This window comes from Piliocolobus tephrosceles, chromosome 2 (genome assembly GCF_002776525.5).
Source record: "Piliocolobus tephrosceles isolate RC106 chromosome 2, ASM277652v3, whole genome shotgun sequence".
Taxonomy (NCBI): Eukaryota; Metazoa; Chordata; class Mammalia; order Primates; family Cercopithecidae; genus Piliocolobus; species Piliocolobus tephrosceles.
Window position 1 is genome coordinate 99,398,904 of NC_045435.1, and position 5,675 is coordinate 99,404,578.

The window sequence follows — 5,675 nt, forward strand, 5'->3', positions numbered from 1 at the left end:
TCCCAGCACTTTGGGAGGCCGAGACGGGCGGATCACGAGGTCAGGAGATCGAGACCATCCTGGCTAACACGGTGAAACCCCGTCTCTACTAAAAAATACAAAAAAACTAGCCGGGCGAGGTGGCGGGCCCCTGTAGTCCCCAGCTACTTGGGAGGCTGAGGCAGGAGAATGGCGTGAACCCGGGAGGCGGAGCTTGCAGTGAGCTGAGATCCAGCCACTGCACTCCAGCCTGGTCGACAGAGCAAGACTCCGTCTCAAAAAAAAAAAAAAAGAAAAAAAGAAAAGAATGGATTTCTAGAAGTATAATTGAGAGTTCTATCCAATGAGCATGGTTAATGACAACTTGATCTCCAAAATATATAGCAATTTATATTTCTACTGATAGTGTGGGAAATGCCCTTATGAATATATTTTTAATTTTTTGTCAATCAAAAAGATGCTGAATGGTATTTTACTTTTGTTGTAGTTTCCATTTATTTAATATAAGCTATGTTAAAATGTCATCTTAAGTGTGTATGTTATCAGAGTTCCTTCACATTGTATTATACAATTCATGTAACCCAGATATTAGCTCTTCCTTTTACCCTAAGGGACAATTCCCTCTAAGTATATTTAGGGAAGTAAAATAGTCCTTGATCTTCCAAGTTGTGTGTTCTTCTCATTGTCTCTTTACTTTTGCTAAATCTCCACTCTGCTATGGGACACTTCTCCGTTTGTTACTGGTCTCAGCCTGGAAAGCATGATTGCAGTTCCCTGGGGATCTTGATGCTTATGCTTCCAAGGGGTTTTACAGGATGGGAGTTGGGGGAGAGGGGGAAATGAGTTGAATTTAGGGTAGGTGTCACGTATTCTATGACCCCAGCTCTTACTTCCTTCCATTACAGCTATACTCAAGACATGGAGGTGGGAGGAGAGAGACATTTGTTGTAACAAGTAACAAAGATGTAGAGGTTGAAATATTTGTATTACTATATTGTTTTAATATATTTCATCAGAATGCTTCAAAATGTTATGTTGCTAATATTTACTTTTACAAGAGAATATTGTAAGGCTATGTAAATTTCAATTATAAAACCATTGGAAAACCTCCCATGGAAGAAAGGTCTACACATCAGAGTCTAAACTTAGAACCTCTGGAATTTAGCCAACTTTTCAGCCTAGTATAAGTTATCTTTAAAGGGTTTTAAAAAATGTTTGTTGTTGCCAGGCTCAGTGGCTCACGCCTGTAATCCTAGCACTTTGGGAGGCTGAGGCAGGCGGATTACGAGGTCAGGAGTTCAAGACCATCCTGACCAACATGGTGAAACCCCATCTCTACTGGAAATACAAAAATTAGCCGGTCGTGGTGGCACATGCCTGTAATCCCAGCCACTTAGGAGGCTGAGGCAGGAGAATTGCTTGAACCTAGGAGGCGGAGGTTGCAGTGAGCTGAGATTGCACCACTGCTCTCCAGCCTGGGTGACAGAGCAACACTGCGTCTCAAAAAAAAAAAAAAAAAAAAATTAAATTTAAAAATTAAAAAAAAAGTTTGTTGTTAATTTAATTCCCATTATTGGCAGAAAGTAAATAAACTATGGAAAAATGAAGAGCTACTTCTTACTCTTACTGGCTCTGTTTGACAAATAGACACAAAGAAGAACCAAAAAATTACTTGTCCATAGTAATATGATCTCAGAGATAGAATTGGAAAGTGACTCCAGGCCTTCTTGACCTCTTTCCTGGTCTCCAGCTGTGTTTAACACTTACTTGACTTCTCTGAGTCACAGTCTGCTAATATTTTTAAGCTGTTCAACTTAATTTTTAACAGTTTTGCATTTGTTTACATGACATGTTCCAGAAATATTTACGTGGCTGATGACTCAAAAATTGAATCAGAACAATCATTTGAAGAGAAAACAACACTGGGCTGATAAGTAAATCTTATTTCAAGAATGAGGTCCCTTGATAAGAGAACTGTTGATGAAATAGAAATGAGAAGGTGTCAAATTCCCTACTCCTTACTAAGTAACTACTTGCTAATTAGACTCCTAAGTAACCTAATTCACTCTTGCAAACATTTAAATACCGTGTTTCTGTTGTGTGTGTGTGTGTGTTTTTTTAAAGAAGTGCTTGCCAGTCATGTTGATAATGGGTGATGGGTTCCCGTAGAAAGGCTGGATAGACTAATGAATAAGCACATTGACATTAAAGTCAACTGACTGTGTTCAGATGCCAACTTTGCCATTGGGGAAAATAACTTCTGTATGTTTCAGTGTCTTCATCTCTAAAATAAAGACATGTAATTGTATCCACCATAATTCCTGTAAGGATTACATGAATATTTGGGTAATAGGTTAATATATTTTGGTGGCGGGGTGGGAGTGGGAATTAAGTTTGAAAAAAATGAAATTATTGGCTGGGCGCGGTGGCTCACGCCTGTAATCTCAGCACTTTGGGAGGCCAAGGCGAGCAGATCATGAGGTCGGGAGATCGAGACCATCCTGGCTAACACGGTGAAACCCCCGTCTCTACTAAATATACAAAAAATTACCCGGGCGTGGTGGCAGGCGCCTGTAGTCCCAGCTACTTGGGAGGCTGAGGCAGGAGAAAGGCATGAACTCGGGAGGCGGAGCTTGCAGTGAGCCGAGATTGCGCCGCTGCACTCCAACCTGGGCGACAGAGCGAGACCGTCTAAAACGAAAAAAAAAGAAAGTATTAAAGTACTAGGAGAAAATGTAAGATAATTTTATAATCTTGGAGTGCTAAAGGCCTAAGTATAACACAAGATCCAGAAACCATAAATAAAAATAGTTTGTCAATCTATGCAAAAGTTTATTTTGAATTCTTTATATCAAAAGTACTGTAATGAAATATGGTGCAATTCATTGCTCTATAGTAATCATAAGACAATATAGATAAATCTTACATTATGATGAACAAAAAGAAGACAGATGAAAGGATGTTTTAGTGTATATGATTCCATATACAATTCCATATAAGGCAGAATTAATTTATTGTGTTAGAAGTAAAGGAAAATATTGTCTTGGGGTATAGGAAAGGCATATAGCAATGGAGATGAGGGTTTTGGAGGAGATTTTCGAGCACTGGTAATATTTTGTTTTGGTCATTGTTGGAGGTTACACTGATATATTTGAATTATTTCTGTTTCTTGATTGTAGTGGTGGGTACACAAATTTATGCATGCATTACAACTCATAGAGCTGTAAATCAAAACTGGAGTTCAATTTTTCTGTATGTAAATTTTAGAATAATAATAGTTAGGCAAGAAAACGAATAAATAGGCACAAAATAAAAAAAGAATGAGGCAGCTCTATACATATGGGTATGGGAAGATCTCAAGATTAATTGTTAAGTGAGAAATCTATAGTGTACACAGGATGCTATCATCAGTGTGATTAAAAATTATATGCATATGTTATACACATTACGTTAGATTGAATTTCATGGAATTGCTGATTTTTTTTAACTTCAAAAATGGCAATTTTGGCCAGGCGCGGTAGCTCACACCTGTAATTCCAGCACTTTGGGCAGCCGAAATGGGTGGATCACTTGAGCCCGAGAGTTTGAGCCTGGTCAACATAGCAGAACCTTGTCTCTACAAAAACATAAAATTTAGCTGGGTTTGTGGTGTGCACCTGTAGTCTCAGCTATTCTGGAGGCTGAGGTAGGAGGATCCTTGCTCCAGGGAGGTAGAAGCTACAGTGAGCTGAGATCACGCCACTGCACTCCATCCTGGGTGACAGAGTGAGACCCTGTCTCAAAAAAAGAAAAAATCTGGGCACTGTGGCTCACACCTGTAATCCCAGCACTTTGGGAGGCCGAGGTGGGCAGATCATGAAGTCAGGAGTTCGAGACCAGCCTGGCCAACATGGCGAAACCCCGTCTCTACTAAAAATACAAAAATTAGCTGGGTGTGGTGGTGCATGCCTGTAGCCCCAACTCCTCAGGAGGCTTAGGCAGGATAATTGCTTGAATCCAGGAGGTGGAGGTTACAGTGAGCCAAGATCGTACCACTGCACTCCAGCCTGGGCGACAGAGCAAGACGCAGTCTCATTAAAAAAAAAAAAAAGAAAAAAGAAACCAGTAACAGTAGTACAACCAGTGATGGAACTAAGCAGATGGCAGGATCAGTGGTAAAGAGACTTATTTTATATCCTTTTTACCTTTTGAATTCATACCCCAAGCATGTATTAACTCTTCAAAAATTAATTTTAACATGCTAAAGAAGTAGGCAATGGACTGATACCATCAAAACTTTAAAGGAAAATTATTTTCAACCTTGAATTCTTTTTGAGCCAAATATTCAATTATATGTGTCCATAAATGCTTAGGAAAAACATTAAAGCACCAAACCATTAGCTGTGGATAGGTTAACGCTGAACAATGTAATTAATCAGAATCGGAGGGTGGGGGAGTGAAAATTCCTGAAAATTTCACTTTTCACTTTGTGTGTTTCTGTATGTTTTGAAATTTTACCGTAAGAATCTAATACTTTTGTGTAGCCAACAGGTAGCTGAGCCCCAAGGGCAGGAGCTATACCCTTCTTGTCTCAATGTTGGAACCAAATCTCGAAAAGAAAACAGACTCTTCCACACACTATTAAAAAATAGATATTTTTTAAATGAAGAATTTGAATGTAGAATTTCTACAGTCTAGGTTTTCTATAAGGAACAAAGGGCATAGTCTACATTGTATAGTGCACAGTATTTACTCTGAATAATCTTATTAAAAGTATCTTTTCGGCCGGGCGCGGTGGCTCAAGCCTGTAATCCCAGCACTTCGGGAGGCCGAGACGGGCGGATCACGAGGTCAGGAGATCGAGACCATCCTGGCTAACACGGTGAAACTCCGTCTCTACTAAAAAATACAAAAAACTAGCCGGGCGAGGTGGCGGGCGCCTGTAGTCCCAGCTACTCGGGAGGCTGAGGCAGGAGAATGGCGTAAACCCTGGAGGCGGAGCTTGCAGTGAGCTGAGATCCGGCCACTGCACTCCAGCCCAGGCGACAGAGCAAGACTCCATCTCAAAAAAAAAAAAAAAAAAAGTATCTTTTCTCCCCAAACAACTCTCCCTGCTGCCCTCTGGGTTGCTGTCTTAATCTTTCCCATGCAGACTTTGGCCTTGTTTGGCTCAGCCTTCTCTACCCAGTGCAGAGACTTTGGTCATCTTTGTCTCTCCCTTCCTGAAGCAGAGTTTTCTCCACCCCACCTCTCCTGCATTCCTACACTTATCACTGAGCCCTGTCCTCATGTGCGGGAGAGGCAATTGTTATGGGGAAGTTACAAGAAAGATTTTGCACTTAGAAAAAAAGGGAAAAAAATTCCTCTTATTACTAGGAACTGCCTCCTGAGGAGGAAGGAAGGAAAATTTTTTTTCTATCATCAATAATTTTTAAAGGGTAGCACTTAAAATTTAAGAAAATGAAATCTTAAAAAATAAAGTATTTTCACTGACATTTTCCTAATCATGGAACTTTATTTTCAACACTAAGGATTTTTACAATACTTTCTTTTTTTTCTTTCTTTCTTTCTTTTTCTTTCTTTCCTTCCTTCTTTCTTTCTTTCTTTTTTTCTTTCTTTCCTTCCTTCCTTCTTTCTTTTTTAGTTTCTTTCTCTCCTTTCTTTCCTTCCTTCTTTCTTTCTTTCTTTCTTTCTTTCTTTCTTTCTTTCTTTCTTTC